Source organism: Lissotriton vulgaris, chromosome 3_2 (assembly GCF_964263255.1).
Source record: "Lissotriton vulgaris chromosome 3_2, aLisVul1.2, whole genome shotgun sequence".
In the NCBI taxonomy this organism is placed as follows: domain Eukaryota; kingdom Metazoa; phylum Chordata; class Amphibia; order Caudata; family Salamandridae; genus Lissotriton; species Lissotriton vulgaris.
The window spans coordinates 261,081,324-261,106,552 of record NC_141690.1 but is presented as its reverse complement, the minus strand read 5'-3'; the positions used below and the strand labels follow the sequence as shown (position 1 = coordinate 261,106,552).

The 25,229-nt window shown below is 46.8% G+C and overlaps 1 protein-coding gene across 1 annotated transcript in view; it reads right to left on the bottom strand.

Moving 5' to 3' along the window:
- LOC147725639 (uncharacterized) overlaps window positions 1-10,954 on the bottom strand; it is a 116,801-nt gene extending 105,847 nt beyond the window's left edge. The window contains exon 1 of the mRNA XM_086964558.1: window positions 10,774-10,954. The gene's annotated coding sequence lies outside the window, so the exon portion shown is untranslated. The remainder of the gene's footprint in view (window positions 1-10,773) is intronic.
- Window positions 10,955-25,229: the final 14,275 nt, after the last annotated feature.

The following is a 25,229-nucleotide window of genomic DNA, read 5'->3' as shown; positions in this document are numbered from 1 at the left end:
AGGGTGGTACTTAGCAAACTCACCTGATGGCTAGCTGAAATGAAAACCCTCTCAGATCTGCAATTTGGATTTAGGAAAGGTAGGGGCACAACTGATCAATGCCTCAATTTACACCTTTTAATTGGGAAGTATACAGTTGCCAAGAAGGGCACACTATCTAGCATTTATGGACCTTTCCTCGGCCTTTGACCGAGTGAATAGGTCGAAATTATGGGTTAATCTTCTCCAACTAGGTGTTGATCAAAATATTGTGGCCTTCCTTGCTGATCTGCATAGGGATTTATCTGCCACCATGAGATATGAACAAATTGGCAACTGCACAGGAGGAATACGTATTGCCAACGGTGTTAGGGAGGGGTGAATTTTGGCCCCTTTACTCTTCATCCTTTATATTAACAATCTGGCCTCAGTTGTATGTGAAGCATGTAAAGACATTCCACGTGTAGGAAAACGCCTGATTCCGGCACTTCTCTACGCGGATGATGCCGCCCTTTTAGCACGAACGGCAGTAGGGTTGCAACTTCTCTTAAATTCATTTGCTGCCTTTGTGAAATCTTTAGACCTCAGTGTCAACTTTTCTAAATCCCATATTATGATAACTGGCTGTAAAGTGAAAGGGGTTAAAACTTTTCACTGCGAGGGGAATTTGTCATCTAGGGTCTCTACCTTACCGTATTTAGGAATTATATTTGATGACTAAGGCACATGGACACCACAAATACAAGCGAAAAGAAATGTCCTGGCTAGATCGACATCAGCTGTCTTGGGCTTTGCACGTAAATTGGGGGCCAGACCAATGCAAGCCCTTCTAAAAATATATGGATCAAAATGCATCTCCCTCGCAATGTATGGCGCGGACATCTGGAGTATTAGAAATGTGAAGGCAATTCAAGTAGTTGAGAATACGTTTTTTGGAAACATTTTATCTGTCCCACAATCTACATTTGGCTACATTGTCCATCAGGAGTGTGGAGCTGGTTTTGTGGAGGATTTAATAGCCATTGCACCTCTCTTAAAATGGATTTTAACCTGGCTAAACTCTGAATTGGAGCTGAACTAGGAAATCTTAAGAGCTTGTCTAGCTCTTGATTATGGGAATCGCATCCCCTGGCTGAGTTATGTCCATAAACTGACAGTGAAATTGGGCCGACCTGAGATATATAATTTGCCTGAAAAGCTGGTGAAAGGGGATATAAAATGGGTAAAGGATTCATATTTGTCAATGGCTGCCATGGCTAGAGAAGATAGGGAGTTGGTTAAGCCGACTGTAAGAGCTCACCAATTGTTAAAAACATCTTGTGCAATTGAACCATACTTTAACATCGTCACAAACCCAAATCACCGTTTTCTATTGGTTAGATTCTGGCTGAATCAACTTCATTTCCTCCTCGCTGAACCACCGGGTTGGAAAAGGTGGGAAGATTTGGGGGTATGTTCCTGTGACGATTTTTCTGTCCAGGATACAATGCACTTTTATTCGCCCAATTTTAAAAAACAAAGGCTTTTTGCAAGTCAAGCCAACCCTCCTTTATCTGCAGCTGCTATCGCATGTGTGGGAGACTTAATATAGCTAGCTTTCTCACCGCAGCGGTCAGATTAAAGAGGAAAAATAAGTTACGTATAACTCCTTCTTATGAACTAGCTTGAATTGACTAATTTTAAGGAGGCTCCAATTTGGAAAATGTGTTTTTTTAGAAATTATCCAAAAATGAATTGATTATATCTAATGTTTGTATAGTTTTACTGTAATTTATGGCTTTTATAATTCAATTGTATGTAATGTTTAGTAATAATAAATTTCTTTATTCGGAGTTTCAGAATTATAAATCCATTAAAACAATATTAATACAGAATAATTTCTTTCTTTAAAAAATTGTGAGCATAAAATTTTGGAATACAGTACAATTTCACATACAAAAATAATTTTCATAGTTCATTTAGAGTACACTGATTAATGGAAATTACTTTACAGGTTTTCCCTGTGTCTAAATATGCATTTCAAAAAGTCAAGAACGTGATAGCAGGTGATTTCTGTGTCTAGGAACTGTAGGCACAGCATGGCAGGACGGCACTCTCTAAAACCCCAAGATTTTAGCAGGGACAGTAACCACAATTAGCGATGTTCATTATAAAATTTACAGAACATGACTACATGTAGGGTGGATTGTACTGACTTTTCGTCACAAGGACAGGAGGGTAGGGTTGGATCCCATGCATTCATTACTGGGATTGCTATTGGTCTGTGAAATAGGTTTAATCTGAATCTTGTCAGAAGGAAACGATCAAAGATACTGATTTCAAGATTTAGATAGGGCTGAATGGAAAAAGTGGATTGAACCATTATAGCATGGTGGACAGAGGGTTTGCCTGCTTCAGAGAGAAGCCTAAGATTGTCCAAGTGTCCCAGGGCCAAATCTTTTAGCTCCTTTTTCGAAAGTTCACAGATCTTTTCAGGAGTGGAGTAGTATTTCTCCAACCCTAGGTCAATAAAAAAGTTCTTAATGTAGGCTAGCCATTTTATTTTTAGAGCGTGATCTAGTGTCATAGCATCTGCCACTATCATCTTGGTGAGAGCATTTTTTTCCGAGGTCCAGATGCGGCGCCATAAGAGTAGAGGTTGTATTCTTGCCAGATCTTCAACATATGGGACGCCTAGTTCAGCATGGCATGCGTACGTTGAGGATCGCTTTGGGGCCATCAGGAGGAACCTCAAAAAAGCATTTTCTGCAACCTGTAGGGCAGAGACATCCGTGTGACCCCATACGCCAGCCCCATATAGAGCTGTTGACTGACATTTGGCTCTATAAATTGTTAGTAATTCCAGGGGTGGTCGTTTTCCCGAGAAGGACACCAGGGCTGCTATAGCTCTCTTAAAGCAATGTTTCCTTGCTTCAACTGCCACTTTCCAGGACAATTTATCATCTATTGTAATGCCCAGGTAACAATAATCAGATGTAAACTCTATTTTTTTATTTTTAAGGATTAAGTCTTTGGGGTGGTTCTTCCCTGTGCCTGCCGTCATCACAAATGTCTTCGTCACATTTATGTGGAGGTCGAGGCTGCCCATAAACGAAGAGTATCTGCCAAGTACCTTCTGGAGTTCGCGAGGAGTCCGTGCCAGCAGGACGGCATCGTCCGCATAGAGTAGAGCGGGAATCGGGCGTTGTTTTGCCTGTGGGAGGTCCTGGGCGCCTTTCAAAAGCTCAACCTCCAAGTTGTTAGTGTAGAGGGAGAATAAGAAAGGCGCCAGGACACATCCTTGTCTTACTCCACGCTCCACTCTAAATGACGTCGACAGCTCGCCCTTTGTGCCAAAACGGACTCTGGCGGAAGGTTTAGAGTACAATTCCCTCAGAAAGTTCAAAAGTGGCAAATCTACCCCCATTTGTGACAGCACAGACCATAATTTAGTGTGAGAGACGCAATCGAACGCGGCAGACAGATCCACGTAAACCATGTAGAGTTTGTCTTGCTTTGCGTGTATGTACTTCCCCATAACGATAGAAAGATTTAGGGCCTGTTCCACTGTTCCGAATCCCTCCCGGAAGCCAAATTACAGCTCGGACAGAATGCCTCTCTCCTCCACCCACTGCTGGAGTCGCTCCAGGATCACCCTACCTGCTATCTTTCCCAACGAATCCAGCAAGGATATTGGACGGTAGCAGGCAGGGTCCTGGCGATTGCCCTTTTTAAAAATCGGAACCATTACGGACCTCGTCCAAGACTCCAGAATTCCTTTCTTTGCGGCTGCCGTGCATACCCTGGTGATAATAGGGGCCCAGAGGTCTGTATTATACTTATAAAAATCTACCGGGACTCCGTCCGGCCCTGGAGCTTTTCCGTTTTTACTTGATTTCAGGGCCAGAAGGACCTCCGAGATTTCAAAGTCTATTTGGATGGGATAAGTCAGAGCTGATAAATTTTCTCCTTCAGTTTCTTGATCTATTTCTTGCTTTTGGAATATTTTGGAGAAGTGCGATACCCATACTGACTCTTCTATGGCGACTTCAATTTTTGGAGTTTTTTCATCTACCAAAAATGGAGCTCTCACTACTCTCCAGAAAGCTTCACTGTTTTTTGCTTGGGCACTAGAGTGAAGTTCATCCCACAAAGCCTGCTTTAAATCCGCCTTTCTCTTTTTCCGAATTGCAAGGTATTCCTTTCTTAAAGTTGCTATTAGATGGGGGTCTCTGTCATCTTTATTTAATGCTATCTTGAGCTTGGAATGAGCCTGGGTGCAATCATGATTAAACCAGCCTTTGTTACAGCGAGGACCAGTTATTGGTTTGGCTGTGAGTAGGGATTTAATTTTTTCCATAATTTTAGAGAAGTTGCTACGGACGTCCTCATCTTCTGTCGTTAAATCTAGACATTTCTTAATCTGGGGATATGCTGATTTTATCAGCTCTTCGGTGAGTTCCCCGGGGTTTATCTTCCCCCACTTTATTGTATATCCATTTAATTGGCCCAGATTTATGTTATTCTGACTCAGTGCTTTAGCTATTGTCAGGGGTAAGGATTGTTGCTGGATTAAATTCAGTTCCAGTTTGAGGGCCGAGTGATCACTTAGGGTGTTTGGTATAACTTCAAAGTGATTAACTCTAGTTTGAAGACCAGCCGATATTAGAATATAGTCGACCGTTGTATTAAACCCCCTTCCCACATAGGTCGGTTCTAGGCGTTTGGTACTACCATCTGGGGTATTTGCTATTTGAAGATCCAGATCTGATAGAAGATCATTATTGCACCGATTTTATTATGGCAAAAGTGAGTGAGGGGATTACCCTCCTCTGTCACCATCCCTGCACATTTTTTCTCCGGGTAATTACAATAATGTAAGTTGAAGTCCCCTGCCCATATTAGGAATACAGGGCCCTTTGCTCCTCTTTTCTGCCTTAGGGTGGTTAATTTCTCATGTAGATATACCAGCACTCTCTGGAGCTGTAGTTCCTCAAGGTTGTTATAAAAGTTAACGAGGACAACAGACTCGTTTTTGGGTAGAGAGAGACAGATAATCTGGAAGTTATGATCCAGTTCGATAGTAATTATTTTTATTTGCTGGATGGTATTGGCTATATAGATGTTTAGTCCTCCCTTTGGCCTGCCCTTTGGGCCCACCAGCGCGGGAGAAAAATACGTCTTATAACCCAGGAGGTGAAGCTCTATTGGCGACCATGTCTCCTGTAGGCAGACTATTTGGTGTCTACGCACAAGGTGCATGATACTCCCATCTTCAATTTTTGGCCGTAATCCCGCGGAATTCCAGGAGACTATAGCCAAAAGTGGAGAATCACTCCTAGAGGTGTTGTGGGTTTGGGAATTATGAAGGATGTCGGGGTTATCTGGAGTTGGGGAGTCAGGGTCTTCTGACTGTGATGGTCAGTCCACTGACTCTAAGCCACTACACATGTTCATTAATGGTATTCCATTCCAACCCTCCCATCGAGATGGTTCTCTATAATTTCTCCGCTGATCTTGCCCCCTCCACTCTTCCCTTTCTCTTCCCCGATAGCGAGGGCCCACTGTGTACCAAGGTCCATCACTTTGAGAGGGACCGTCCGGAAATCTTGGTGGATAGAAAAAAAGAGAGGCGCTTTGTGCCAATCCCCCCATTTGAGCTAAGATCCTCCCCTGAGCTGATGTACTCCACTATTCTAGGGTCTTCAAAAGTGATTAAGATGCAATCGCCCTGTATTGTTTTTCTTCCCTGACCAACCCAGGGGGCTCTTCTAACCATCAGGATTCTAGTTGAACAGTAAGGGGGGGGGGGGGCGGTTTATACTAAGCCAATGTTGGATCTTATTGTTTAGCGACCAGTTTGGTTCCGATTTTTGGTCCACCAGTTCTGGAACGCCAGTCAAAATGACAACAAATGGACTCGCTTCTGGCGGAAGGGTTACTGGGCGTGTTTCGCCCAGTTGTTGTCTCTCCCTCTCTCTGTTTATTTGAGGTTGTTTTGTTTTCGTACCTGTACTAATGGGGTCACAAAGGGTATTATTTTTTGCAGTTAAGGGGTTTACAGGTGGATTTTCTGTTATTTTTTTCTTAGCCACTGTCGTACTTGTAGGCTTAGATGCTACAATCGGTGCAGGGGTCGAATTTTTAAATCGGGGGCTGCAGATGGAAAAGAACATTGGGACTCTTTTTAAATTGATTAAAAAAAAAAGTTGGTTCTAACCCTGTTGAAGAAATAAAGAAAGTTTATGAAGCCAAAACGGTATCTGCTGCCACTTATGGAGCAGCTGTTTGGGGCACCATGGATTGCTCAAAACTGCAATTTATAGAAGACATCTTTTTGAAATATCTTGTTTCACTGCTAAAGTCATGCTCTAACCTAAATTGTCACCTAGAGCTGAGAGTTCCTTATATTACTGACAAAATTTGTATGGCGCCCATTTTAATGTGGCACTCGGTCTGACGCAAGGAGACTCTCTCCCTGACGAGGGATATCATAAATGACATTTTGAAGTTAAAAGGTGTGAGTAATATCAGCTGGTTACATTATGTTGAATCCACCTTTATAGCAGCTGGGTTACATCATCTTTTTATAGATTCTATAACCTGTTGGTCTATTTCCATGAAAGATTTGAATAATCATTTAATATCTAGATTACAGGCAAGGAGGGAGGATTCTAACCTCAAGCTGTCGACAGTTAAAGCATTCCTGGCGGATCCACACATAATGCAAATGGATGTGAACTCAAGTTATCTATCGTTCGTCACTAATTTAAAACATAGATATATTTTGGTGACATTTCGACTAAACTATATCCCCTTGATGTTGGGTCTTCCTCGTAACATCTATGTAAATTCCGAACTGCGATTATTCAGAATGATTTGCACTTCTTGTTTTCTTGTAAATGTTATTGTGAAGAGAGGAAAAGGTTTATTCTACCTCATTCGTAAAATGAATTTTAGACAGTGTTGTGTGTCTCTTCATTACCTGCAGTTATTACCTGACCCTTTTACATGTCCTTCATTGGTGTCCTTTTTATCTGCTCTAAAAAAGATAAGATCAATTTGCCAATCTGGTATCTAACTGGGGAACTAACTTACTGAATTCTGTAAATACCTGTGTGTATATATGATTTTTTTCTTTTCTACTTCTATAATAGGAATAATATTTTTAATGTGTTTTTCCTTGGTAATTTTGCTGTAACCTTTGTAGTTTGAGCCTATTGCAATAACGAAAAGTGTTTTATCTGTAGAACGCTTTATGCCGTCATTGGGTTGGCGAAATAAAAGTTATTCCTGACTGATATGGAGTCAAGAACCTGGCAGATCAGCGATGGAGAACAGCAAGATTGAAAAAAACAAAGAAAATATACTTCATCTCCATATCCACGATCTGGAACAACATCTAAAAAACCCATTTGCTTCAACCCTCATGGAAATCAGAAAGGAAGTGAAAATGCATGTTTAAAAGGATGACTCTCTCACTGCTTAAGATAAATGTACTTGTCATATGCCTCATATTGAAAGATAACCCAGGGAGTTTGCACACAGTTCAACATTTCGATTGCCACTACACAGCTTCTTTCTAGACAGCATGTAACAACCCTTCTCAATCCAATTAACTGACTAACATATCCACCACTCAAATGACTTTCATATTTCACCATACTAATTCACCATTAATCCTTTACGGGTCCCGGAGTAGCGTGCTACTCGCCAAAAAAGCGCTTCAACACTCAATCAGGGTAACAAGTGCTATATATATATATATATATATATAAATAAATAAATAAATAAACACACGCAAACGTTTTTTCCTCTTCTATCCTTCCGAATCCAAACTAACTAACCAATCCACCACTTAAATTGCTTTCATAATTCGACACTAATCCTCTATGGGGCCCGGAGTAGCGTGCTATTTACCGAAAAAGCAATTTGACGCCTCGTCTGGGGCAGTGGTAGAAGTGGGGGGGGGGGGGAGAAAATCGGTGGGCACGGCGTGCCCCTACTTCTAATAAATGGTTCAGTCCGATCCCCTACTTCTTGCTTTGAAAAAAGAGTCCCGGGACGGCAAGAATAGTCCGACTTTAAAACTTTTTTCATTCGCTTCCAGGGGCTGCTTGCACTTCTCTGTGAACTCAAGAGGCTGCAGCAGCCCCTCCCTGAGCTCACACAGAAAGGTGGCCCATTGTCATTCCGATTGAGGCTGATTACCTCTTTCGAATGACAATGCTCCGCCCTCTGCCTTTAGCATATCAAGTGGCCCTGAGATTAGAGTTGATGATTAGAGATGAGCTTTCCCCAAGCAGGGTACTGTGGTGAACTTGACACCAGTGGCTATCTTGTGACGATTTGTGAGTGTGTGTGTGGTTAGTGGATGGAGGCGGCAAACTCAACCCCGGAATCTAGCCCCTGGCGCTGTTAATGTTCTACAGATAAGTGTGAATGCGTGGCTTGTTATCTTTACGATCTTTTTTTTTTATTTAATGCATTTTTATGTAGCGCGGACTTTATCCGAAGGTGATTGCAGAACAACTTCCTCAGCACTGATCAGCCTCCCCAAGTGAGCTCCGTCGATATCTTGCAGACAGGATGCTGTGGCACAATTGTATCAGCAACTCCTGGCACATACTTTTAGTAGGGGGCTCACATGTGCGAATTTAATTACGTGTTACCATAGTGACTACATATCAGCCACTATGTCTGTTTTCCTTCTCTCACTTCTTGGTGCTGCTGTACGCTAACATTTATTCTAGTCAGGATTTAATTTCACCAGTGAAATGGGTTTCAAAACTTAGAAACAGATGCACTGGTGAAGTGCCACCGCGTGGTGCGCGCAGCCTGCTGTTTCCTTTAGCAACCTGCGGAGGTGCATTAGAAGAGCCAGGAGTGCAGCGAGGAATCTGTACACCATTATAAGAGAAGGGTTGGAATTGTCTGTATGACTGCAGAACGCCATGCAAACCTTTTTACTGTTTTTTTGTGCTTGGCTGAAAGTCAACATATGCAGGCCCTGGTGAGTTTAAAGTATTTGGCATTGCCCTGGCTGAAATGTTAAATGGCTGTGTGTGTGTTTTCAAATGACGCGATTTGAAAGTCTTTCTTCTCATCGCTTTGCAGAGCAAAAGAGCGAGAACTGCGTTAAACACATGAAGTGCAAAATAATGTTTCTTTGTGAATAATTTGAAAGAGCTAGCAATGACACGTTTTGACCTGTCAAGAGTATTGTGCTGGTAGACCCATAAGACGTATCATAAAAGTACCCAGCACCAAGCTTTTTTAACTTTTTCTCTTTTGTTTAATAACACTGTTCATTTTACGCTACACTATTGGTACCAGGCTTATCCTGTCCAGTCAACAATATACCATGCCTCCCTTCCTCTTTAGCTTATGCCTACTTATGTTTGCTCACTAATTGATAATTGGTGTCTTCATTTTACACCCCCACCACTTTCAAACTTAACCAGCCAGCACTGCTTGACACCTTTGTCAATGTTGTACACAGAGTGAAGTGAGCGGGGCAGGAGCAGTGACCGGACAGAAAAGGCGACAGGAAAGGAGAGGTACTAGGGCAGGAGAGGTGACAGGGCAGGAGAAGTGATGGTGCATTAGAGGTGATGGGGCAGGAGAGGTGACGGGGCAGAGAAGGTGACGGGCCATGAGCTAGAGCAGTAACCGGGTGTGAGCGGTGAAAGGACAGGAGCAGTGATGGGGGCAGGAGCAGTGAAGGGGGCAGGAGCAGTGAAGGGGGCGGCAGGAGCAGTGAAGGTGCGGCAGGAGCAGTGAAGGGGGCGGCAGGAGCAGTGAAGGGGGCAGCAGGAGCAGTGAAGGGGGCAGCAGGAGCAGTGAAGGGGGCAGCAGGAGCAGTGAAGGGGGCAGCAGGAGCAGTGAAGGGGGCAGCAGGAGCAGTGAAGGGGGCAGCAGGAGCAGTGAAGGGGGCAGCAGGAGCAGTGAAGGGGGCAGCAGGAGCAGTGAAGGGGCAGCAGGAGCAGTGAAGGGGGCAGGAGCAGTGAAGGGGGCAGGAGCAGTGATGGGGCAGGAGAGGCGACGGGGCAGGAGAGGCGACAGGGCAGGAGAGGCGGCAGGGCAGGAGAGGCGACAGGGCAGGAGAGGTGACTGGGCAAAAGAAGTGACGGGCAGGTGACATGACGGGCAGGTGACATGACAGGCAGGTGATGTGACGGGGCAAGAGAGGTGACGGGGCAAGAGAGGTGACGGGGCAAGAGAGGTGACGGGGCAGGAGAGGTGACGGGGCAGGAGAGGTGATGGGGCAGGAGCTTTACATAAACCTGTATTCCCTATGAGTGTTTGCTTTTTCCTCAATTAAACCTCAAATAAACATATCCATTCTTTTAATTAAATAACGTTATAAGCTGTAACGGGTCAGTAAAATGCTAAACGTACTAAAAATTGGTATGTTTTGCTATTTCTAGCCACACCCCTGACTCCGCCCACTGATTCAATCTTCGGTTATTCCCGCCCCCTGATTCTCCACCCACAGTTCCCCTACTTTGTTTTCCCCACTTCGACCTCTGGTCAGGGGTAGTAAGCGAAATATAAATTCAATTACAATACAATACATGGAAGTAGCCGCAGTTATAGTAAACACAATTAGTGTGTAGCACTGACTAGTTCAAACATTTAATTCAGAAAAGGACGCGAGGCAGCCATCTCCCTGCTCACCCCCGCCCCCGCCCCGAGTGGAGGCCTGCAAGGTAGGGCACCGTGGTAAAGCGCTGCATCCTCCCCGGCAGTGCACACGGACACCTTCATTTTTTTAAAAGCACAAGGAGATTGGCGTTGCGCATGGGCACTCACCTACGGAGTGGCAGAAAGTGCCTTGTCGATGGGTCCTTAATCAGACTGGCACGGATGAGGAACCTGCTTCCTGGACCTGCTGGTTGATGTCATTTTATGGATCTTTCCACTTTCTTCCCTTTCTTCCCACCGCACACCTGCCTGGCGGGTGACGTCACACGTTGCTCTGCCGTGGCGTGTCGCTGCCCCCCCCCCCCCACTGTGAAATTACCTCCATGTGAGCATGCCCCGCAGTGTACATGGAGATGCATGCTCACGTGACTATTTGTGACTTAAAATGCTGCCTTGATACACTGAGTACAGCAGGTACTCTCCTTCGTATCGGAGGGGGCCGGCCCGGTATTCAGTACCAGTGAGTACCGGCCCATTTAAAGCACTGGGGCTAGTCGTGCAAAACCCAGAATTCATACCACTGAATCACTGTCACAAGATATATCATATTGAAACCACTTTTTCCTGCTTCGAAATGCAGTGAACCTCCTTCTTCTGTAACCTCTTTTTACTGGCTTGTTTTCAGGTGAACTCGCACTACAAACCCCAGAATGCATCACTTTGGCAATTAAACTCCCAGGACTAAGTCTGGTGAGTCTTAAAAACATCTGTGCCAACCTGTAAGTAAATAAACTGTGTCTAAAAACGTACGGAATCTCTTCTTTCTTTACTCCCTCCCCTCCTCCAGCCGTCTCCGTTCCATCCCGTCCCGATAAAGCCGCACAGCAGCGCTTTATAGCGCCTTCCCTGTGATGCACGCTCATGTATGCCTTTCTCTGATAGGCGGATGGAAATCCACTCCCTTTGTCCCAAACCATCGCTTGCTACGAGGTGAGTTTCACTTTATAAAAATTTCCTAGCTCTTTTGCACAATAGTACCGTCTTTTATTGGTGACATTGGCTGTTATTGATCTACAGCAATTGCACTTTATGATGTTTTGCACTTTGTTATGTTTCGGCTATTTTTATGTATTACCTGGTTTCTATTAAATATGACTTTTTAATGACAAAATGTATTTCATGTATCTCTAAAATTAAAAAAAAAAAGAGTTTCACTTCCGTCCCAGAATTGTTTCCTTTTTTGAATGGCGGTGAATTTAGGAAAACGATACTTGCCTAATGTTGAGGGATAGAAGTTTCGGGTCATCATTTCTTTATTTTCAGTGTAAGGTTCGCGCGCCGCTGAGCTACCCCCAACCCCTTGTCTTTGGGGCGAACATCAATGCCGCTTATAAGGATCCATATATTCAGTTACAGATTAGTGGTGGTGGGAGATCCGACAAGTTAACATCGAGAGCCGAGCCGGGGTCGCTGCTGGCTCGAAGAGCCCGGCGGGAGCCGAGCCTTGGAAATATGTGTCACGTAAACCTGCACAAACGCAGGGGAATATGTGGCCAGGTCGCTTCAAAACTGAACAAGCATTGGCATAGCCAATAGGTCTCGCTTTTGGGACCTTATGTGTTTATCCTGAAGTTCTGGCTATGTTGTAGAGCATTGTGGCTGATGTGCATTATGTTTAAAAGTTATAATAACAAGCATTTGCAATGCAATAGGTCTCGCATTAGGAAAGTTTGAGCTATTGGCATTGTAAATAACACATTTTTTATTTATGTGTTGGTTTTGAAAATAGACACATTAATAGCATTGTCATTTACAATGCCAATAGCTTAAACTTTCGCAAATGTGACACCTATTGCATTTGTAATGCAATATGTGTTGGTAGTGAGTCAGTGAGTGAGAATGAGTGGAAGAGTCAGTGAGTGGGACAGCTGTGGCCCGTCGAGGGTGTTTCGGTGGGGCAGAGAGGTGGGGTGGGGGGTGCTAAACACCGGAGTATGGATAATTGAAGGTAAGTAAACAATTTAATTAATAAAACAAATTTCCTAGCGCTGCCCTGCATCGCAAAATGTGATGCAGGGTGCGCTACGAAATTTGTTTTATCTATTAAATTGTTTACTTACCTTCAATTATCCATACTCCGGTGTTTAGCACCACCCACCCTGCCCCTCTCCCACCCCGCCTCTCCGCCCCACCGAAACTCCCTCCATGGGCCGTGGCTGGAGTGGGAGAGTCAGTTACTGAATGAGAGAGTGGGCGAGTCAGTTAGTGAGAGTCTGTTAGTGACAGTGAGTGAGTGAGAGAGTGGGAGAGTCAGTTAGTGAGAGAGTCAGTGTGAGTGAGAGTCAGTGTAAGTGAGAGTCTGTAAGTTAAAGTCAGTGTGAGTGAAAGTTAGTGTAAGTGAAAGTTAGTGTTAGTGAGAGTGTGAGAGTCTGTGAGAGTGTCAGTGAGTGTGATAGTCAGTGAGCGTGAGTCAGCCATTAATGCAAGACATTTGCAGGTAGGGTGAGTACTCTAAAGCTCAACATTCATTGTGACAATGGTTCGAATATACTGCCTTTGCCACTGGGTGTTTATACACCTCTCCTCGGCTCTCGAGGACCATACAAGATGCTCTGCTGCTTGCTTCTTGTGGAAGTTCACTCACAATTGTTAAGAAAGATACAGATGTCACACTTGAGGTGCCGCTCACTGACTAAATCTGTCTGCCACGAGGATTGTCCCCGATCGGCTGATTCCTGCCTGCATCTTGAGGCTGTTCCAGCTTCCTTTACCTTTCCCGACACCCGCTCCGCGGGTGCCGCTCATTGACCAACTCTGTTGCCACGAGGATTGTGTTTGCTCAGCTGTTTCCTGCCTGCTCCCTGAGGCTGTCCCAGCTGGTGTGAGCGGCTCCGCAGTCGGCGGATATCACACTCGCTCCCAGTGAGTCACAGCCCAGGTTGAGGACTTTGGCGTGCATACAGCGCTAGGAGCCTACCGGGGGACTGCGAGGACCAGCATTCTCCATTCTGCACAGCTGGTGCCTCTTCCCCCGGCAGCCACGCCCTCAGCCTCCAGCCTTCATTACCTTTCGCGACACCCGCTCCGCGGGTGCCGCTCACTGACTAAATCTGTTTGCCACGAGGATTGTGCCTGATCGGCTGATTCCTGCCTGCATCTTGAGGCTGTTCCAGCTTCCTTTACCTTTCGTGACACCCGCTCTGCGGGTGCCGCTCATTGACTAACTCTGTTGCCACGAGGATTGTGTTTGCTTGGCTGTTTCCTGCCTGCTCCCTGAGGCTGTCCCAGCTGGTGTGAGCGGCTCCGCAGTCGGCGGATATCACACTCGCTCCCAGTGAGTCACAGCCCAGGTTGAGGACTTTGGCGTGCATACAGCGCTAGGTGCCTACAGGGGGACTGCGAGGACCAGCATTCTCCATTCTGCACAGCTGGTGCCTCTTCCCCCGGCGGCCACGCCCTCTGCCTTCACGTACTTTACTGACGCATTCTCCACCGCGACGCGGGACGCGTGCGGGACGGAGCTCGGGGCGAAGACCGGGCAAAGAGCGGGCCGTTTGAGGCTGTTCGAGTATGGGAGAGTTCGGGCCGGGCCCCCCCCCTTTGCCATATTTTTTCCCCAAACTAACGGAGCAATGTGCACTAGAGAAACCAGAAGCAAAACTTCACTAGCTGCGGCCGGACTCGCTAAAGGCACCATCGACAACTATTTTGTCAAAGCCGGATCACTTTTGATTGAGGAAATAGAGGTTTTGGAGAGACGAATTTCCCAGGAAATTGACTGGGTTAGGAGATCCTCAATGGGGCCAATGGCTCAAGCCAGAACCCCGGAGGGGAGGCTCGAACCTACAAACAGCGCAATGAGTGATCCGGGAGTAATTCAACCACCCAGTGTTTTAATAACTGACCCCGATTTCACAATCGAGGCCCCCAGTGACCTCGTGGATATGAGTTTAATGGCCCTCCCTAATACCCAAACGCCTCAAATCTCACCAGGAATCCTTCCCCCAATACTCGAACCTAACACAGTGGCACCTAATGACAAAGAGTCTAGCTCTGACAGAGACAGGGGGTCAGGGAAGGTGCAATACAAAAAAGAAGAGGGGGGGACAAAACAAAGAAGACAATAGGACAAAGTCTCCAAAATCCAAACCATCGAGGGGAAAAGGTGCGAAAGGAGGCACTACAGTTATTAACTTAGAGAAGCCGGGCACTATAATTTCCCCCATAGTTCACAGCCAAACGGTCCCACCACCGGTTACAAACATCACTTTAGTGGACAATTCCAGCGATGATATTACACTGGAGGATATTGGCACACTTCTTAGGTCCCTACTGAGCCCTCTTGAAGCTCGCTTGATCAAGATCGAAGCTAGGTTAGTCAACATCGAAAAATCTACAGTGCAACTAGCTGATTCGATGAAACTTGATCTTAATGGAGCTAAAGGAGCAAAAGGGGGCCCTGATCCAAAGTTTAAAAAGGGCAGTGAACCCACTTCAGTCTTAAAGAACAAGCTACCCAATACTGACTCCCAAAACCCACAAGCCAATTCAAATAAGACACCGCAACTCCCGGACAACCCCAACACCAACAACACCCCTCCAAAAACCCAGCAGACATCAATTCCGACCCCAACTACTATTCCCCCATCCAAAGATTCTGCTCCTATCCTGACTGATATTAAGGGTGATTCAACACTTACGGGAGAAAAACACAACCCTATCCGCAAACCCAAACCTGTCAACCTTCCTCCAGAGGCTGCCCCCTATACCCTGATCCTGGCAGGGGTCCCTGAATTAAAATCTATGGCAACTGAATCAACATCTTCACTTAGGAACAAGGTTATCAGCTAGTTATCCACATACAGACCACTCCCGAGAGGTATAACCAGTGACATTTCCATGGTCAGACGGGCCCCTTGGGTGGGATATTCTAGAAAATCAATTAGGGGAGACTGTGTTTTGGTCACTTTCAGAGAGCCGGGCACAGCTGCTTACATTTGCGCCTGGGCTTCTGACGACCAAGGCAGCAACATCCAAGCCCTTCCCCTCTCATTCTTTTATCCCTCAAGTTTATATAACTTGGAGGATCAGAGATGGGGGCATCATCAAGAGTTGCTGGATGACTGTGAAAGCTGTCGCAGGGAGAGAAGTGTTCCATTTCATCATAGGGGAAGACCTATTGACCACTTTTTACCGTACGGGGAGGAGGCAGGATGGTAGACTATTACCAGGAGGAGGGGCGGAGGGGGAGGAATTATGAGAGGAATTCCAGGGCCCCACAGAATGCACTACCCAGCCCACTTTCCTACCTATAATAGATACAGCAGTCTGGAAATGGTAGATTGACGCTCTGACACTGAGGGGAGTGAACTGTTCGCATCCCATTGGATAGGGAATAGCACACTCCCAGAACCAACACCACACACAAGGGTACAAAATGAATTAAAACCGAATTTAGCTCTGGAGCCTATTTTAGTGGACCCAATCGTGACTCATACCAATACAAGATTGGCTCTGAGCCACTCTACCCCAATCCAGATGGTTACTTCGGAGATTAGCGGTGTTAACACCACCGTTAAAGGCCCATCTACTACCAAACTACATCCCATGACTCTGATTTCATGGAACGTCGCGGGATTAGCCAGTAAAATTGATTGTCAAGAGTGGAGTTCTTTTATCAGTTCAAAAAATATATTACTCTTCCAGGAGACCTGGGCGCGTGAGGAACTCTCATTTCAGGGATACGCAGTCTTTTCCAAACCCGCTAAGTGGGGGGGAAGGGGCAGGCCATCGGGAGGACTCGCGACTTGGGTAGCATCGGATCTAGGCTGCCAGGCTACCTGCTTGGAGACAGACTCCGACGATATTTTGGCCGTCCTATTAGAGTGGCCAAATTCCACGAAATTGGTCGTCGTCAACATATATTCAAGACCGGTACCCATGTCAAAAGAATCCAACACCATAGAGGAACTCTCTGCGTTCCTAGATGGCATTCCATGGGAACTCCAATGCCTGGTGGGAGGCGATCTAAACTCACAGTATGAACCACTACCAGGCTTACGTGATGGCCCCTCCTTCGAGGAAGATTCACGTTGGCTTGTTCCTTTGACGGTGGCGCCCCCTCCCAGGGCCTGGACTCCCCTGGCCTTGCAGATAACAGCCCTTACTCTAAATCAAGGTTTAAGGGCCTGCAATGGGCGCTGCAAATCAGACACACCAAGTATCTGCACCTATAATAAATCTGGTAGTGAATCGAGACTGGATTACATCCTTGTCAAATTATCAATGTGGTCACAAATAGTTGATTTAAAAGTTATTGAGAGAAGGGATAGTGATCACAACGCCCTGGAACTCTCTTACTCCTTACCGGGGAACAAAGATACATTGCTTGGTCCGTATAAAGATAAGTCAGGACTCCTACTAGAAAACAACCGGAGAAAAGTCAGGTGGGAGAAACTGGCTACTAGCGGTGATAAATTACCAAAACTATATGCAAGAATTATCCCGCTCTTAGAGAAGGCTTTTCAGATAGGGACGAATGTGGAAGAAGTGGCAAATAGAGAAAAGCTGGCCCAGACGCACGCAGATTTAATTAGTACTCTCGAGCTAGATCTATTTTCAAAAGCAGGGAAAAAAAGGACCCATAGTTGAGAGGACCTGGTATAATGACACCTGCAGGGAGTGTGGAAATTAGCAAAATTAATGTACCTAAGCGGCGTTCATTTGCCCTCTCCCGTCCCCCTCCCTGTAGACACCACGTATACCCTGAAATATTGACCGTATCACTCCGCCAGTAAAAGCCCGTGCCCATATGTACCTGACAGCCATTTTAGGCACCTTGGCCTCTTGCCCACTCATTAGAATCACTGGCTTCCCTCCTGCGCGCATTTGAGCACCCCCCTCCCACTCTCACATGCATAGACCATGAAACCCAGCACTCTGCGCGACCCTGCTATGAAAGGCAACCCTCCTGCTTGACCCAGGCACCCCCCCCATTTCCCTCTTGAAGAAGCATCCTTCGCCTCAGCTGACATAGCCCCCCAGCTGTATCTGACTGCCCCTGTTCTCTCATGTACGGGTCATAAGACCTCTCTCTCTCTCTGTGCGACTCTGACCCTGCGCGCACCCTGACCCCCTCCTTCTCCCTCACATGGACAAGTCATAAACCTTCCTCCTCTGCAAGACCCTGTCCTTGGGAGTCACGGCCGCGCCTGACCAACACCTCCTTTCCTTCCATGAATGCCCCTCTGTTGACGAGCCTTCCCTCCGCGCTCGATTGTCCACGTGGCATGAATACCACTCCTTTGATGACCCCTTCCCCCGAGTCCGGCTGACCACACATGTCCGAGGCCATCGCCTGAGTCAGGGGATACCATTTACTGCCCTTATTGTATGCCACTATTGATCCTAGCCACCCCACCCCCTGGGCTATGATCAGGCGTACACATCCTAAACAGTTGACGGAACACTCAGCTGCGTGATTGCCCTCCCCTCTTATCAGCAGGTCAAGGGTCCCCATTGTGAACCCATGTGGGGTAGGATCACCACGAGGATTATAGGGATGTTCTTCTCTTGCGTCATACAGCCCTGATTGTGTTATCGAGTGTTCTGTAAGGTATAAAACCAAGAGTCTCAGCTCACTTGTTAGAGCACCTCCCGATGGCACCTTGTTTCGTGTCTGACATGACTGGCTCTCCTCATGAGAATTAAACTCTGTTCTTGATTCCTGCTTCCAGCGCCCATCTCTTTATTTTGGTAATTATTCAGAATGGGAACTAAGAGGCGACTTGCGCCAGCAGCCTGGGCATCGATAGTAATGCGGGCTCCTGTTCCACAATTGGCGTCCCAACGCGGGGCCCATCAGTGACATAAGGTCCAGTAAGAGAGATCCAGACGATGAGGTGAACATCTAAATGATCGGAGTATACCTGCCTTGAGAAGGCCCTCGCCCGGCTGCCGATTGAATGAACTTCACCGATTCTGAACGGACCTCTCTCGAGTGACCTACTGTCCTGACTGGAATCCCACAGGACTGCTGCGGTAAAATCATGGAGTAAGAGAACGATCGGGCGCTGGAAGGAGGAAGGCGAAGAACTGCCCACACGGTCCGGTCCGGGTAAGGTTGCGTAAATGCGACAAATTGTGAAATGATTGTTTTGGATAATACTAGTATTACGCTTTGTTGAAACCTCTGGAGATTCACCGTCTGCAAACGGAGAAAACAACAGGCTCCCTCTCTTTGCAAGCAGTGAAGGATAGGTAACGCAGACTTTTGTCCCCATTGTAATCCGTCGTACCTGTCTTCCTCCCCCACTGTTTCCCGAACTGTCGTTCGTGGATTATTGTCTGGAGATTCTTTGTCTGCAAACAGGGAAGAACAAGGTCTCTCTTTGCAGGTAGAGAAAGAGTGGGTAGCGATAACTTTTCGTGCCCACTTATTCTCCCCACTGAATTGTTTGATTGGCCGATTGTTCGGTATTGGTTCTTTTGAGGTATTCACCGCCGCCAAACAACGGAGAATAGAAATATTCTGCCTAGTCTTTGCCCGCTGTGATAAGATAGGTAATGCAGACCTTTGTCCCCGTTGTAATCCGTCATGCCTATCTTCTCCCCACTGGTTGGTAGCCTGTTTAGCCCGGACCGCTTATTAGAGATGAACCACCCAGCTCCACTGGAGGGTACACCTAATAAGGACATGTTCATTAAGTGTGGACTAGTCACTATAGCTTATAATAGGTTATGGCATAAAAATACAAGAAAAAGAGTTGAGCGAAATCAGTAGGCCACTGATGAGTTATCAACTTCGCTAAAAATAAAATAAGAAATGTTAGAAATAACTTGCAATAAGAAACATAAAAATGGCGAGGGAAGACAAGCTTGACACCAAGGCAGCCACGAGGTAGCTAGGCTCCATTGCCTACTCCTGCTCCAAACATGTCTGCCTCATTGCCCGCCACGCCCAAATAACGGTCACGTGAGATAGAAACAATTCAATAGGTACCTACCCCCATTCCGGAAGCTCCCGAAGTGCAACAGGTCCGCGGTTACGCCCATCCGGAAGGCGAGGCCTCGAGGCACGAGGGGCCCGCCTGGCCACGGTCAGAAGGAGATGATGTTGGGCAGGCGGTCCAAAGAATGGCAGAGTCCTCTCCTTCTCTCCTGCTGCCCTGCGGGCCACGGGGGGGGGGGCTGTCTTGCCTCAGCCACCGACCACCCCCTCCCTTCTGTCTCCCGCCTGGTCCGACCCACGAAGAAGGCCGAAGCCAAAAGCGAGAATGGCGGAGCTTGCAAGTAGTCCCGCCACATGTCAAATCCCTGGATAGTTCCAGGTAGTGCCGCCACATGTCGACGCCTGGACAGTTCCAGGTAGTCCCGCCACATGTCGACGAGAAAAGGGGGGGATGTCTTGCCGCAGCCACCGACCCCCCCCCCCCATCTTCAATGGCTGGCACGGCCAATATCGAAACGACGGAGCCGAGGAACGGCGCGGGGTCGCTGGAAGGGGGAGGTGACGCGAACGAGCCTCCCCCACCTCCCTCCAGGTGGAGGCTTCCAGCGACACCCCAATGCTCTTACTTAAAGAGGGTCAACATCAAAAAGCGGTCTTCTGCCCTGGACGGGCGCACGCCCCATGTCTGTTCTTCTCCTCAACCTTGAAGATTCTATAAGAGCCGGGGGGCACCCCGATCCCTCCGCATGGGCGCCCCCGTCCCCCTCACTGGGAACCGCGACATCGACGCACTCCTGCCAGCGCCAGCTTCAGTTTGGAAATGGCTAAGGTGCAGCCACGGCACAGACTTGTTCAGTTCCGGAGGAACACCAGAATGACCCGGTAGGAAAATTGTTGCCGCCCTCCCCACTCTTTGACTATCGTTAGACTGTTACCACATGATTCAAAACTATTTGAACTTCCAACGGAAGGCCCCGGTCCAACCACGAATCATTGGAGACATTCTGACTGTGCTGGAACTCGCCTGACCCCACCCAAAAATGGCGCCGACACAAAATGAAACGTTTTGAATAAACCTTGTTGCACCCTGATTGCGCAGCCTTTTGTCCCGAGATATATGCGCAGTTTTTGGATAATGAAATTAGATATGAAGGTTATTAAGTATGTGCTTGGACAATGAACTGACTTAGAGTGGGTACTGATTATAATGTGGAAAATGAATTGGTGCAATTTAGGTAACGAATGAACTTGGATAATGAATTTATGAATTTATTAAAGATGAATTACTGACGTGCATCATGCTTGCTCTGTAGGGAAGTTTAACGCGATTTTATTACACTACTGCACTTTATGCAATAAACTGCCACCTATTTCGTTCTTCTTATGTACAGTTTCAATCTGCTTTGTAGCCGGCCCACCGAGTTGCAGGCCTGTATTTGTACATCAACACTTTTTATTAAAAGTATTTTGAAAAAGAAAGCATGGTTGTAGCAGTTGCATTAATGCGTTTTGGATGTCTTACTACTGTGAACGAAGAATAAGTATGATGAAAGAGGTAGAATCAAAAGGGATCAGATATTTAGCAGCTACATTGCGTGTCACAGGCAGCCAGAAAAGTGTTTTGGACACCCTTAAAACGACACCACGGAAATGCCACCTGACCGCCGCCTTTGCACCCGACGAAAAGGGGTTACGACCAAGTAGCTCATGTAGATACGCAGATCACCAATGATTATCTATCTGACACCACTGGTCCCTCTGGGCTTAAGCGCCGAGATGATAAAGAAAGGCGGTACGTGGAGATAGGTCAAGTAAGTGGTAAGTAAAGGCATTTTCGGACTACTGCATGCTGATGCACTTTGAATGCTGTCCCCCACCCCTTCTTCTTCCTCCCTTCTGCAGGTCACGTCAGAACGTCGACTGAAGTATGGAAGAGCGACGGTTGGACCACCGACGAAAAAGGGAAAAAGGGAATATGTGTTTAGTCGTTATAACGAAGGGTTTTTAAAAGACGTAGGCTTAACATGACTGTTCCTCCTTAGAACATAGCGACTGAGAGGACGGACTGACATAGGAACTGGACAGGTACTGAATGACGGAAAATTGACTAGAAATGACGTGTTAAATAATGTGACTGGACGTTTGACTAGGTAGGGAAAGGACAAAGAAAAATATACGGGTAAGGGTTGCCACGGCACCACCCGTCTAGGTAGTTAGAAATGTTGCTGATGTTCAAAATGCACTGCCCCCCTTTTTTCACACTCTTATAGATATAGCCGAGTTGCCCGACTGTTCTCCCGATCAATACTTGCTGTTGCCTCAGCCTGGAGAACTTCCCACCAAAGGAAGGGACTGAAAATGGATTAAGATCCAACCATGGGTAAATAGCACGACCAGGTTAAATTCTGATCGACTAACCGAGGTGTAAGTATTGGCAATTGAGAACGCTCACAGAGATAACTGGCGAGAATGAAAAGGAGGGAAGGGTAGAAAGAGCTAAGCACGTAGATAAATAGGATAGTAAAAATACGTAGGATATAATACGAATTTTGTTGGCCACCTGTTGTTTCCAGTCTTGTCGTGAAATGTCTTATATATGTGTAATACATGTGCTGTCTTCCCTGTCTGACTTTGTGTGTGTGTAATGTATGAATTTATGTCTTCCCTCTGTCCGTATCTGCGTGTTACCTGACCTATGCTGTTCTGTGTTGTGAGCGCACTAAATGACCTATTTGCGTACACCTCTCTCTCTCTCTCTCTATCTCTCTCTCTATCTCTCTCTACATGTCATACGTGTACCAAATGGCTCGTTTAGATCGCGGACGACTCTCGCTCTCTACGAGAGTCTCCCTATTTTCTCTCCTTCTTTTTGGTAAAATTGTGCCCCACCGGCACCAGTCTGATTTGATACATATTGAACGCGAAGGCGTTCAGCGAAATTGACCGAAACTAAAATGATTGAATCTCGCCATATTACTGCCTCTCCTTTCTGTAAAATGAATGAACTTGAATTGGCTGAGAAGGAAAGGACAGGTAAGACGACTAAAGTCCCCCAAATCTGGCCAGTTATAGGGGAACTGTATGTCAATGGCACCTTATTTCTGTTCATTAGAGACGAACACCAACGTCTAGATTGACCCCCAATGCCCAGATTGCCCCACCCCCTTTTTGCACCCAAGCGCGAGCGCTCGAAGCATCCCCGCCCCATTTGATAGACCCCAGCTGCTGTCCCGGATATAAACATGATGACCATGAGTAACTGTCGTCCCTCGAGAAAAACCTGTTTTACCCTGACTCTCGATGATAGCGCCCCCGCCCTGTTTGAAAAGGTTAGCCAGCCTTGAAGGGAAATGTTCCGAAATGTTGAATATGATGAAATGCACAGTTGATGGGAATCTTATTTATCCTCACTTGAGTTATAAATAGGACGATGAATAAACTTGACATGAACTCAGTAGGAATGCCGACATATGCACTGCTTGGTAATAGACCTCTGACTGTGACCGATGAGCGTATCTCCCAAGTGCGGTGGATTGAGGGAGGAATTCACATGCATAAATGTCTTCTCCTGACCAGTTCTCTAAAGCTTGTTTTGTACCTATTTCAAAGATATACGATCACCGGAGGAGAAGGGTCGGACGTGACACACAGCCTAGCTGCAGATCTTGAGACACACGTGACCTCGACCAAAGGTGGAGCTGCAGCGCAACAAGATGCGGGACGAGACAGCAATTTCAAACGTGGAAAATGAAACTTGACGGGCTGCCCTGAAGCCCTCCGTCTGCTAACCCATGTGTGCCTGGAGTCTCCGTCCCCCTTCTTTGGGCCCGATTGATGGGCCTGCCTGCTTGTTATCCTTTGCTCCCTTGGTCCCTTTTGTGTGTCCCAGGAACTCTGACCCAACTCCGCTCTCTCTCCTATCGACTGTTTGAACAACCCACACCCTCTTTTCCATGTGACCTCACGCCAAAAGGAAGAAAGGCATTCAGGTGGGAATAGGGTGTTGCCACGGAAATATAGGTGCCGAGCATAAGGCGCCGTTAAACGGATTGTTTAGGGAACAGGACTGTGGTCTAACAGCAGAGGACTGACCGCACCCTGCAACGCGTATGGATAGAACCGAGCTGGACCTATAGCTCCACCGCCGGTGCTCAACAGCGCCAACGAAAGGACACGGACTAGAGCCTACCAGTGATGGCTCACTGATAAAAGACACTGTGACGAAGAGACTCTGTATATAGAACTGATTCCACCCTCAACTGCTTGGTCAAAATGTTCATTGGTCACATTTTTAAGTCAGAAACATTTATGCTATGTAGTGCTTTTGAAATGATAGGAACTCGACAAATGCAATTTCCTATGTGCTGCATTCTGCCCATCACATCAACTGTTCATGATTTTTATGCAATATGTTAGTATTGACAAATGCTATTTCATCAACCACATGTTTATATGTACGCCCCTTAACTAGGAAGGATAGGAAAATGAACTTTGTTGTTTATATGTACGCCCATCAACTAGGAAGAATAGGAAAATGAACTCGCTTATGTTAAAAGCGGCGACTGTGGAAATTAGCAAAATTAATGTACCTAAGCGGCGTTCATTTGCCCTCTCCCGTCCCCCTCCCTGTAGACACCACGTATACCCTGAAATATTGACCGTATCACTCCGCCAGTAAAAGCCCGTGCCCATATGTACCTGACAGCCATTTTAGGCACCTTGGCCTCTTGCCCACTCATTAGAATCACTGGCTTCCCTCCTGCGCGCATTTGAGCACCCCCCTCCCACTCTCACATGCATAGACCATGAAACCCAGCACTCTGCGCGACCCTGCTATGAAAGGCAACCCTCCTGCTTGACCCAGGCACCCCCCCCATTTCCCTCTTGAAGAAGCATCCTTCGCCTCAGCTGACATAGCCCCCCAGCTGTATCTGACTGCCCCTGTTCTCTCATGTACGGGTCATAAGACCTCTCTCTCTCTCTGTGCGACTCTGACCCTGCGCGCACCCTGACCCCCTCCTTCTCCCTCACATGGACAAGTCATAAACCTTCCTCCTCTGCAAGACCCTGTCCTTGGGAGTCACGGCCGCGCCTGACCAACACCTCCTTTCCTTCCATGAATGCCCCTCTGTTGACGAGCCTTCCCTCCGCGCTCGATTGTCCACGTGGCATGAATACCACTCCTTTGATGACCCCTTCCCCCGAGTCCGGCTGACCACACATGTCCGAGGCCATCGCCTGAGTCAGGGGATACCATTTACTGCCCTTATTGTATGCCACTATTGATCCTAGCCACCCCACCCCCTGGGCTATGATCAGGCGTACACATCCTAAACAGTTGACGGAACACTCAGCTGCGTGATTGCCCTCCCCTCTTATCAGCAGGTCAAGGGTCCCCATTGTGAACCCATGTGGGGTAGGATCACCACGAGGATTATAGGGATGTTCTTCTCTTGCGTCATACAGCCCTGATTGTGTTATCGAGTGTTCTGTAAGGTATAAAACCAAGAGTCTCAGCTCACTTGTTAGAGCACCTCCCGATGGCACCTTGTTTCGTGTCTGACATGACTGGCTCTCCTCATGAGAATTAAACTCTGTTCTTGATTCCTGCTTCCAGCGCCCGTCTCTTTATTTTGGTAATTATTCAGAATGGGAACTAAGAGGCGACTTGCGC